Source organism: Podarcis muralis, chromosome 8, assembly GCF_964188315.1.
Source record: "Podarcis muralis chromosome 8, rPodMur119.hap1.1, whole genome shotgun sequence".
NCBI classification, from domain to species: domain Eukaryota; kingdom Metazoa; phylum Chordata; class Lepidosauria; order Squamata; family Lacertidae; genus Podarcis; species Podarcis muralis.
Genome location: NC_135662.1, coordinates 82,361,927 through 82,375,026, shown reverse-complemented (window position 1 = coordinate 82,375,026; position 13,100 = coordinate 82,361,927).

Below are 13,100 nucleotides of genomic sequence, written 5' to 3'. Positions count from 1 at the left end.
CCTCCTGTCATTCAAAATATCTCTGTTAAGCTGAAATCTCCTGATTTGGATACCCTCCTCCTTCTTAAGTCTCATGCTGCTTTCTGCATAGGCTTTAATATCCCATGATTTACCTTAAAAGGCCTTGCCCCTCTGCTTGCATGTGAAGACACCCCAAAACCACCCCCAAATGAAGACACAATAGACACAGATTTTAGTTTAAGGTTTTTGGCATTAAATTTTGGCCACAACTTTATGGATTACAGCATGTGAGTGGTTGCCTAGGCATTGGTTCCAGACGACCTGAACCTGCACGGAGGCAGAAACAGGACTGACACTGGGCACCACCATAAGTCAGTAAGGGAAAGCATTCTGGGGGAGTGAGAACTCCTTCAATCTCACAGCTCACTCCAGATGCTCCCAGGGGCTCTGGCGTGGCCCTAGCCCCTTGACAAGGTTCGGACAAAAGCAAGGCGAGCCCCTGGATTCCTTTAACGGAATTCCCTAGCAGCAGCAATGGAGGGACAGGCACAGCCTCCCCTCCCCAAAACATTGAACCCAAATGCCTAACTGCTAACATTACAAAGTTGTGACGATTTGCTACACGGCAGGCAAAAACCAATTGGAACCAGCTAATCAGCCAAATGGCAAAATTCCTACCGGGCCCCTGCTCCAAAACAGACGACCCCTTGACAGGCATAGCAAGGCCACAAGAACAACCCTAAATATAGGGAGAGGAAGGTGGGTGATTCACTGCACGTCACAAGAAAGTGAAACTCTCCAGCAACGCGCAGCAGCTTAAATAGCCCCTCAGCAGCCAATAGCCAACCCAACTGACCAAATTTATGCCCCAGCAACAGAGGCGCAACCAATGGGGTGTTGTGGCCATCCCAATGGTCCCACCCCACAACAGGGAGGCAGTTTCTGGTGATCTCACCACAACACGTGCCCTCCATGAGGACCTGACTTCCAACCATGACCATATTATATGACCTGATTCCTGGCCACTTCATTGAAGTCGTTTTCCCCATGCCTCCCCCATCACTGTCACATGCCCTTTGTACATCCCTCTTTCTCATAGGGCTTCTCACGAGCTCTGTGCACTTCACAGTGCTATCCTTTGGCAGTAATGGGCTGAAAATGTCTTCTGTGTCCCCCCTCCCCCAACCATTCTCTTGCTAATCAGCAGCTCAAAGAGGTCCTACTGACAATGACGGTAGATGCTCCCTCTACAGGGAGCTAAAGTTAATGGAAGCCTTATTTAGGCTGACTAGACATTAAGCCTTTGACTGTGTCAACCACAGCAAACTATGGCAAGTTCTTAAAGAAATGGGAGTGCCTGATCACCTCATCTGTCTCCTGAGAAATCTCTATGTGGGACAAGAAGCTACAGTTAGAACTGGATATGGAACAACTGATTGGTTCAAAATTGGGAAAGGAGTACGACAAGGCTGTATTTTGTCTCCCTGCTTATTTAATTTGTATGCAGAATACATCATGCGAAAGGCTGGGCTGGATGAATCCCAAGCCGGAATTAAGATTGCCGGAAGAAATATCAACAACCTCAGATATGCAGATGACACAACCTTGATGGCAGAAAGTGAGGAGGAATTAAAGAACCTTTTAATAAGGGTGAAAGAGGAGAGCGCAAAATATGGCCTGAAGCTCAACATCAAAAAAAACGAAGATCATGGCCACTGGTCCCATCACCTCCTGGCAAATAGAAGGGGAAGAAATGAAGGCAGTGAGAGATTTCACTTTCTTGGGCTCCATGATCACTGCAGATGGTGACAGCAGCCACGAAATTAAAAGATGCCTGCTTCTTGGGAGAAGGGCAATGACAGGCCTAGACAGCATCTTGAGAAGTAGAGACGTCACCTTGCCAACAAAGGTCCGTATAGTTAAAGCCATGGTTTTCCCAGTGGTGATGTATGGGAGTGAGAGCTGGACCATAAAGAAGGCTGATCGCCGAAGAATTGATGCTTTTGAATTATGGTGCTGGAGAAGACTCTTGAGAGTCCCATGGACTGCAAGAAGATCAAACGCATCCATTCTTAAGGAAATCAGCCCTGAGTGCTCACTGGAAGGACAGATCCTGAAGCTGAGGCTCCAGTACTTTGGCCACCTCATGAGAAGAGAAGACTCCCTGGAGAAGACACTGATGCTGGGAAAGATGGAGGGCACAAGGAGAAGGGGGCAATAGAGGACGAGATGGTTGGATAGTGTTTTCGAGGTTACCAGCATGAGTTTGACCAAACTGCGGGAGGTAGTGGAGGACAGAGGTGCCTGGCATGCTCTGGTCCATGGGGTCACAAAGAGTCGGACACGACTAAACGACTAAACAACAACAAGAAGACATTAAGTATGGTAGTCTTTGGAGGAGCTGGCTGATCAAAAGGCTGTAACCTTATTTTGTAGCCTTTGTGAGGCTAGAGGGACAGAGTTCCTGCAGGGTTGTGTCCTCTGGCTGAGAAGGTCCTGGATCTTCTCCCTTTAAGGAATTAGACTGAACCTCAAGAGTCTTCCACTGTGCATTACAAGGTCCCTGTCTCATGGGTCGTGGTGGATTGTGTCTCTGAACACAAAGTGAAAATGGGAATGGTCCCAGCTTTAAACATTTATGCCCCCAATTCAGTTTCAGCCATTCCTTCATTGTATATGACTAGTGCCCCCAGACAGGGAGGGACATCTATATATACACATTCAAAGCATCCATGGCGGTGATGGATAAGCTCCACCTGTGAGCTACATCCGGTTTCACACCTGCATCAGCAGTCCACAGATTTTCCTTGCTGGGCCAGGGCATTCTTGCCCAACAAGCACAGAAAGCACATTAAACCACCACAAAAGTGGAAAATTTAGCTAAGTTTATGGTTCCTGATTCTGAAATATAGATGCGAAGCATGTCATCTGTGCGACTGAAATAATGGCTGCTTCTCTTCCTTATCATTTTGTAACACCATATTGTGAGAAAGAAGATGTAAGTATCAACATTTTTGGGGGATGACAGTGGCTTGGAAATAACTCCTTGGCAACCAGATGCTGGCTTGAAGCTTTTTCCTTTGGAAGACTTTGTATCACATGGTGCCTCCCTGGAGTGACTCTCCAGGGTTTGGAATTCATTTCATTAGAATGCTGGAGAAGGTTTTTGACAGCAAACCCAATTGAATTAGACACAAGTTCATTTGCACAGATTTCTGAGGCCAGGAACAGAAAATAGAGGAAACAGCATTTATTCTGTAGTTGGTTTGTTAAAAATGTTTAAATAATTGCAATAGTTTTTTGTTTTTTTTAAGTAGAAATACCAAGGCTGCAATTATTCTGTACGCACCTGACCGGGAGCAAGTCCAATTGAATATAATGGAGCTTACCTCTGAGCAGAATGCATAGGTTGGTACTGTAAAACTGCAATTCTATGCAAACTTACTTGGAAGCCCGGATGGAAGGCAATTTTTGGGTGTAACTTTTTAAATATGAATTTGCACTTTCCAAATCAATACACCAACCAAAACATACCCTTCAAAATTTGCACTCCTCCTGATTTTGTGATTCAGTTCTCTAATAAAAAACATGTATATAAGGGAAAAGTGCATTAAAATGTGTATATATGTGAAAATAACATAAAAACGCATGTATTAGGATAAATACGCATGAAAATGCATATGACTTTTCAAGTATACCCTTTTTCTTTAAAGAATTGCAAACTGATGAAGAAGTGGCATGAATCCATCTTTACCTAGGAGTAAATGCCATTGAACACAGCAGAACATACTCTACTCAAAGAGTAGGGTTGCTCTGCATTTCTGAATAAGCCGATTGTAAAGCCATGTGACACTTTCTGAGACTTGCCTGCCTTTTGGGGCAACTGTCTTTCAGCAAATCCACACAGGAATATTAGTCTTTTTGCATTTAATCACCAAATACTAACAATGAACTATTCACTTCATTAAAGGCACTCAGAAATTCTGGCCAGCTGTTCCATGCCACTTGGCTGAGGACAAGGTGGAGAAAGATGAGCAATCCAATCCTCCGTTGCTCTCCGTTGCATCCAGTGTGTAATTTTGCCACACAATTAGATTTTCATCATTTGATTGCTAAACTAGAATCAGAACCCAAGATGGCCCTTGATGGTTTCTGGGCTTAAATTCTGACACATTTCCATTCACGTTGTTAATACTTTTACATCGCCAGAGATTTTGGAACAGTTTCCAATGAGTTATTTAAAAGTATTTTCCTGTATAGTCATCACTTGAATGGAAAAAGGCATTATTCATGTTTAATTAGGACTGAACTCAAACATTATTATTTTTTTGCAGATATTTCTGGCTGTGGCAAAACTTAAACTCATTTCACTAGTTCTATTGCCATCCATTATGTGCAGAGTAAAATTGTATGATTGGTATAATATAATGATAATCTGGAAATTAGGATGTCCAGATTGGGGGAGGTGGAATATGGGAAACCTAACTAAGGCTGCTGTGCAAATCAGGTGACCACGGGATGTGGGTGGTGCTGTGGGTTAAACCACAGAGCCTAGGACCTGCCGATCAGAAGGTCGGCGGATCGAATCCCTACGACTGGGTGAGCTCCTGTTGCTTGGTCCCTGCTCCTGCCAACCTAGCAGTTCGAAAGCACGTCAAAGTACAAGTAGATAAATAGGTACCGCTCCGGCGGGAAGGTAAACGGTGTTTCCATGCACTGCTCTGGTTTGCCAGAAGCGGCTTAGTCATGCTGGCCACATGACCCGGAAGCTGTACGCCGGCTCCCTCGGCCAATAAAGCGAGATGAGCGCCACAACCCCAGAGTCGGCCACGACTGGACCTAATGATCAGTGGTCCCTTTACCTTTAACTAAGGTTGCTGTGCAAATGAGGTGACCACCAGATGATTGAAATGCTTGAAATCTGCAACATGGTGATTTCTCCCCACCCATCCACACAGTATGAGCTTGGGATTTTAATATTCAAATAAGGCAGACAGCAGAGGACTGGTCTACTAGTACCCAATGCATTTGCAGGTTCTTCTCCATGTCCTAGGTTCCCCAGACACCATCTGTTACATTCTCTTCTGTTCATTCTTTCTGATGATACTTGTAGAGTAGTTTAGGAAAAGGAAGCGTTCAACCAACAGCTGCATTCACTTGTAGACATCTGGAACTTTATTACAGAGGATGGTAGAACGTGACCAGGTGCCGCCTGTGATCGCCAATAGCTTGTCAATGCTCTGATCTCCAGAAACCTGCATCCCATATGTGCCTTCCAATGCAAGTGGACCAATAAGAGAAACCGTGGCTCATACAGACCAGGTTTTTGTTTTTTAAAAAAGCATCTAGCATGTTTTAATCTCTTGGCATAGCATAAAGGCATCACTGCATGCAAGCCATGTTGCTATTAACAGAAAGAATCCCACTTCACTTTTAGAACATTTGATCTTAGAAGTCCCCTAGAGATAAAAAGACTTATTCAGCACAAGTGAATAAAGGATGCTTCCCATTTAGGAAGCAGAAAATTCTCTGGTTTTCCTGTAGTTTGTCCCATATTTAAAACTTTTGTTTTAAAAATGCATAACATCTGCTTTGGTTGAAAGCAGTATTCGTGGCCTGGACTTTGCTCTATCATTATTGATGTATCGTTTAACAACATAGTTTGTATTTTTTAACAACTTGGGGAAAAGTTGGAGCAAAAGGGGCACACAGCGTTTTGCAAGCTCTGCTTCTCCATGGGACAAACAGAACGACTCAGCAGCAAACATATATGTTAGAATGGATCACAGGAGATCTTCCATAAAACTGGTTAATGAGGGATGCTTTAACATGGCTGAGCAGATGGGGTGGAAGTCCTGAACCTTTCTCCCAGAAGCAACTCATCCTCAGCTGATTTTCTCCTAGTGGGGTTTCAAGGCCAGAAGTCACCCCTGTGAGGAGAAAAATAGGAGAATATACAATAGAGCAGGTGAGAAGGAAGTAGTCACACACAGCTTGGCAGTGCAGGGGGTGGGCAACCTGCCACCCTAGGACCACTTTGGCTCAAAAGCGCTATGCAAGTGATCGTCACAGAGCAAGCCAGGCATTAAACCACACAGTTCAGAGTTGGAGTTAATTCTTTATTAGCAAAAACACGATCTTCACAGCGTTGGCTGAGTGTCAGGCCTAATGAGGAGAGAAACTCATTCCCTGTGGGACTCAGTTGCCAAGACGAAAGTTCCCTGCTTGTCTATGTCTCCTCCTCTCCAGGGCTTCCCAAAGGCGATTGGAGACTGTGCCAATCTCTCCTTGGCCAGAAGAGACATGAAGACATGGAGAAGGGCAGTTTGTCTCAGCAGGAGGGGGTGGGGGACACTTGTGACTCTTCCCCAGCCTGACTAATCTCTGTATCTTTACCACCCTCCTCAAACTTGCCAGCTTCAGTTCCTGATTAGGGACTTCTCTCTGCCACAGACTCCTGTCCTATTCAACTTTTATCCTAGGGTTGGGTTCTCCACCAACAAACCTACATTCATGGTCATCGCAAGGTAGTTAAAGAGAGTAGCAAGAATAGTTAGGCCTGTGGGACAAAGCAGAGATGCATGTCCCCACTTCATTCATTGTCCTCCATGAGATCTTAATCACATGGAGTGGGATAGGGAGGTAATGCATGCTGAGTTGAGAGGACCATGTTGCACATGTCTAGACATCCCTTGAGATGTGGAATTCTGATTGCACTGAGCTCCACATCACTGGGAAAGACTCTCTGCACACAGCAGGCTCCCTTCTACAGATGTGGTATGGCCAACCTGTGGACAGCAGGGGGCAGGGCCAGTGGGACAAATCCCATTTATGGTTCTGCAAAGGATAACACACGAAGGGGCACAGAACCCTAGGACAAATAGAGAGAACTTGTGGTCCTTCAGATGTTACAGGACTTCAGCTCCCATTGACAAAGGTCAGGAGTGATATTGGATACTATATACAATTTTCATCATGGGAAAAGTTATGGAGGGAAGATTTAAAATTTACTGCATGCTGTACGGTGAAGGAGAATTATGTGAAAATGATGTTTCATTTGGTACCTAACTCCTGCTAAAATACCAAAAATGTATAGAACTGCTACAAATATTTGCTGAAAGTGCAAAGAGATTGAAGGCACATTCCACCATATGTGGTGGATGTGCAAGATGACAAAAGCATATTGGGAAATGATTTATAACGAGTTGAAGAAAATGTTTAAAATAACCTTTGTTGGAAAAACCAGAAGCTTTCTTATTAGGAATTTTAGGTCCAGAACTACTAAAGGAACAGAAAAGACTGTTTATGTACTGCACAGATGCTGTCAGCCCAGAGATGGAAGGAAGATAAAGTACCTACCAAAGAAGAATGGTTAACAAAGATGATGGACTATGCCGACATGGCAAAAGTGACGGGGAAGATCAGAAACCAAGAAGATGATAAATTTAATAAAGAATGCGGGAAATTTGTAAGTTACTTAAAAGAACACTGTAAACAATTAAAAACATTGGCAGGATTTTAAAAACACTTGCAATGTAACAAGAACTATGGTAAGGACTGAGTGTTAAGGAAACACGGAGAACAATATAAGATGCAGTTGGAAAAGAATAATTACAGGACCCATGAAGGGGTGGAGGGAAGTCAAGTGATTCAGAGAATCCTATGTGTATTTGATTATGATTTACATGTGATTCAAATTGTAAAACTGAATAAAAACATTTTTTTTAAAGGCAATGGTCAGGAGCTGTAGTCCAACAGCTTCTGAAGGGGGACCATTTCCCCCATCTCTGCCCCATCAGTGCTGAACCAGATGGATTCTTGGCCTGACCCAGTGAGGCTATTCTTCTGTTCTGACATTCACATGTTACACCCAGGGCCGGATTTAGGTTTGATGAGGCCCTAAGCTCCTGAAGGTAATGGGGCCCTTTCTATGTCCAGCTGTCCTTTGTCAACAACAAATTGTTGCTGGTTTTTTTGTGTTGAATATATGCTATATGGTAATTTATGGACCTAATAGGTATCTAAAGCCATTTGCACATAACAAAAAAATGTATTTAATCAAAGTAATTGTTGAACTGAAATACAATTAAGAAGAAGTATGTCAACAGTGAAATAAAATTAAGAAGAAGCATATTGGGGGGGGGGTCCAAGAGAGTGGGACCCTAAGCTATAGCTTGTTTAGCTTATACATAAATCTGGCACTGGCTATACCACGTTAGACCCAAGAGGAAATAACAACTGCCCAGGAAGTAGAAAATAATAATAATAATAATAATAATAATAATAATAATAATAATAATAATAATAATAAATTATTTATACCCCACCCATCTGGCTGGGTCTCCCCAGCCCCTCTGGGTGGCTTTCAACAAAATATTAAAATTCAGTAGTCTGTTAAACATTAAAAGCTTCCCTAAGAGGGCTGCCTTCAGATGTCTTCTAAAAGTCTGGTAGTTGTTCTCTTTGACATCTGGTGGGAGGGCGTTCCACAGGGCGGGTTCAGTAGAACTGAACAAAACCTATCACTAGTGCAGGATGCTTCTGCTATAGTGCTGATTGTGGCACCTATCAGAGACAAAACACAGATCCTGAACCATCTTCATTGGCTCCCTGTTGCCTTCCAGGCTAAATTTAAGGTGTTCATGTTGACCCAGGAAGTTTTAAACAGCAGGTTCCCCATCCTTGAGTTATAAGCTCTGCTGGCAAGCTTTCAGGGTCTGGCATGCCAAGTGTCCAGGCAGAACGATGGGGGTGGAGACGTTCTTTCAGGTATACTGGACTGAGGCCATTTAGGGCTTTAAAGGTCAGCACCTACACTTTGAATTGCGCTCGTAAACGTACTGGGAGCCAATGTAGATCTTTCAAGACCAGTGATATATGGTCTCGGTGGCTGCTCCCAGTCACCAGTCTAGCTGCCACATTCTGGATTAGTTGTGGTTTCTGGGTCACCTTCAAAGGTAGCCCCACATAGAGCACATTGCAGTAATCTAAGTGAGAGATAACTAGAGCATGCACCACTCTGGCGAGACAGTCTGCGGGCAGGTAGGGTCTCAGCCTGCATACCAGATGGAGCCGGTAAACAGATGCCCTGGACACAGAATTGACCTGAACCTCCATGGACAGCTGTGAGTCCAAAATGACTCCCAGGTTGCAGACCTGGTCCTTCACGGGCACAGTTGCCCCATTCAGGAGCAGGGAGTCCTCCACACCTGCCCGCCTCCTGTCCCCCAAAAACTGTACTTCTGTTTTGTCAGGATTCAACCTCAATCTGTTAGCCGCCATCCATCCTCCAACCGCCTCCAGACACTCACACAGGTCCTTCACCGCCTTCACTGGTTCTGATTTGAAAGAGAGGTAGAGCTGGGTATCATCCACATACTGATGAACACCCAGCCCAAACCCCCTGATGATCTCTCCCAGCAGCTGCATGTAGATGTTGAAAAGCATGGGGGAGAGGACAGAACCCCGAGGCACCCCACAAGCAAGAACCCAGAGGTCTGAACACTCATCCCCCACCACCACTTTCTGAACACGGTCCAGGAGGAAGGAGATGTGCCACAGATGTGCTGCTTTGGACAAATCATTGTGTTGCTAAGCATGCAGCTGACTCAGACTAGCAAACCTGGTTGTATTCTGCGGGGGGGGGGGGGGGAGGAATGACTTTTTAAAAAAATCAGCTGAAGAAAATCTCTTCCAAACTCCAAATATTTCAGATGAAGCAGAAAGCTAGGACAAAGGCTTTCTGAGGACTGCTTCACACACATATGTACATCCCATGTGTACATCACGACATCCCAACACTGAAAGCACTGTCAGAAGCAAGGGCAAGTTGATCCCAGTCACAGGCTGAAGAGTCAGGGACCAGTGGGGAGTTACATCCCTCCTGAAGATGCTTTGCTTCATTCAAGCCTTTGGCTCCTTTTAGTTATCTTCACCCACAGCTGAAATGAAGCTTCATATTGTTCCTTTTCCTGCTGTTGTCTCCTGTTCTGTGAGCACTTATATTGTAAGCTCCTCAGGACTGGAACATATCTTTTTCCTCCTGACATGTCCATTGAAGGGACGCAGGTGGCACTGTGGGTTAAACCACAGAGCCTAGGACTTGCCGATCAGAAGGTCGGCAGTTCGAATCCCCGTGATGGGGTGCGCTCCCGTTGCTCGGTCCCTGCTCCTGCCAACCTAGCAGTTCGAAAGTACACCAGTGCAAGTAGATAAATAGGTACCGCTCCGGCGGGAAGGTAAACGGCGTTTCCGTGCGCCGCTCTGGTTCGCCAGAAGCGGCTTAGTCATGCTGGCCACATGACCCAGAAGCGGACACACGCCGGTTCCCTCAGCCAGTAAAGTGAGATGAACGCCGCAACCCCAGAGTCGGCCGCAATTGGACCTAATGGTCAGGGGTCCCTTTACCTTTACCTTATGTCCATTGAGGGCTCTGAATAAATAAATAACAGTTAATAGCAATGAATAATAATAAACTGTGTCGATAAGCCCACCTTTCAAAGTCCACCCCAATCCAGTTCTGGCAATAGTAAGTTCTGTCTCTTTAGAGCAGGGTGGGGAACCTTTAACCCTCCAGATGCTGCTAAACGACAAGTCCCATCATCCATAGCAAGGTTAGCCAATGTTCAGGAGTGATGGAAGTTGTAGTTCAACAACATCTGGAGAGCCAAAGGTTCTCTACACTTGGTTTAGAGGAGGAGGACCAAAATCTAAGATCCTAGGGTAGGAAAAGATATGACTTTGGAAGATCACTACAGATTATGGCTGTGTATGCACCATTTGTGATGGCAAAGTAGGAAATAGGTACCAGGGAACACAGGTCGACTTATTCACAGAGATATCCTGCATACATTTTCAAAGCAATAACTTTTGGGGGTGGGTCTCATGGGGATTTGAAGGAGCCTTGTAGGGAATCAAATAGTTAAAACATTTTCTTCTGATCTCCAACCTAAATTTATTAACGGAAGAATTTATAGCCACTGGCTCTTGTACTTGCAGGCTCCTTTAACCTCAAAGACTCTTCCCCTTCATTGTGTTAACCTACAAGGCGGCAAGACAAAAGCAGTTGGCTGAAGCCTTTAAAGAGTCATTTTAATGACTCCAAAAGAGAAACTGCTCTGGGGCAAAATGTCCGTGGAACTATTTAAGAGGCTCCAGGCTCATCAGGCTCCTAATATCACCGTTTGACACATTTGAACAGGCACTTTGACTAGAATAATCACTACTGCTGCCTATAACAAAGATAAGAAATTAGTTGTTTGCTTAAACTTAAAAGGATTCCATCGCGAAAATGGAAGCTACCAGATGTATGGACAGGGCATAAATATGCCAGGTGTTGTACTGGGCTGTTGAAGGTGCTTAGTAGTGTATTATTACATAGATTTACGGCACAACACTCTGTGAAGGCAGGCAGCGGCAGAACTTCTTGGCTAGGGAGCCTTTTTTCTCCACTTAGGTAAAGATAACCAGAAGAGACTGTATATTTTATATTGCTGAAAGTGCAGGCTAATAAACCAGTCCTATGGTATTTCCTTTATCCCACAGTTTCCCAAAGGTTTATCTATATTTTTCTGAATGAAAACAGGAAGGGCACCTAATTCTTAACACTCAGAAAGAGGGATCCATTAAAAAAAAAACTTGGATCAGCTCCCAGAACAATGGACAAGTATTCTCTATGTTCACATCCAGGAAATGTGCTGCAAAAATGGCGTCTGGGTGGATTTTTGCTGAATCGGCAAAATGTCCAGGAAAACCTGTATGTATGGCAAGTAGGGCCCCCCCACATCCCATGCTAAAAATATCCCCCAAAAGCCCTAAACTACTTTTTTGGGGGGGAGATGGTCCCCCCAAAAATTCAACTTTGGCAAAGAAAGAAAGAAAGAAAGAAAGAAAGAAAGAAAGAAAGAAAGAAAGAAAGAAGCACAACAACTTTGTCCTGATTTTCACTTTTGGGAATATGGCAACACTAAGTTTACTCCATTCCGTATTGTCTCCTGCCACCCAACTTTGCCATCCATCTTGGGGATGCTTTTGGGATTCTCACACACATAGTACTGGCTACATCAGAGAATGCCCGAAAAGTGACCTCCCTGTGTTGCATTTGCTTTTCCTTCCTGGTCTCTGTAACTTGTATTGTGAGATGCCACCATGCAATGTTTCCCTGCTCCACAAATATGTGGAATGAGGACAGGGAGGTGCACAGCAGAAAGGTAAAGGTAAAGGGACCCCTGACCATTAGGTCCAGTCGTGGCTGACTCTGGGGTTGCGGTGCTCATCTCGCTTTATTGGCCGAGGGAGCCGGCGTACAGCTTCCGGGTCATGTGGCCAGCATGACTAAGCCGCTTCTGGAGAACCACAGCAGCGCACGGTTACGCCGTTTACCTTCCCACCAGAGCAGTACCTATTTATCTACTTGCACTTTGACGTGCTTTCGAACTGCTAGGTTAGAAGGAGCTGGGAGAGAGCAACGGGAGCTCACCCCGTCACGGGGATTCGAACCGCCGACCTTCTGATCGGCACGTCCTTGGCTCTGTGGTTTAACCCACAGCGCCATGACTCAAAGACTGTGCCAGTTACAGAAGCTACAGAAGAGGGGAAGAACACAACATGGGAATGTCGCCTCTTGGCAACAAAAGCTTCTCAACGCCTCTGCTAGTTCCACCTTCATATGCTTATTCCGGGACCCCGTCTTTTGACAAGCTTTTCTGCTGTGTCACTGTCTGAATGGGTATCGGTTGGTGCCATTTTTACTCTTACACTTGCTACCAATATGGCTTTAAGCATTGTTTGACATTTATTTCAGAAATATATCAGTCCATTCTTTGGTTTGGATTTCCATGGCTTTGCCTGTAAAATTCAACATTGCAAATGTTGCTGGATCATTTTATTATGGCTCTGTTTCTTCCAGCGTTTGGAATTCACGCCACAAATTACAGGTTCTGGGAATGTGGGTTCTATGCAGTATCCTGACTATGAAGGCTGCTTAAACCACTGTTCAGCTGTGCTGATCTTTCCCATGTGATTATTCCTCCCACTGACCCATGCATGTCTTGAATGGCAGCTCTGCTTACAGTCTTTCTCTGCAGTGAACTTCTGAACTCCTCCCAACATCTGGAAACTTGGTGAGATGTCTTCTGTTA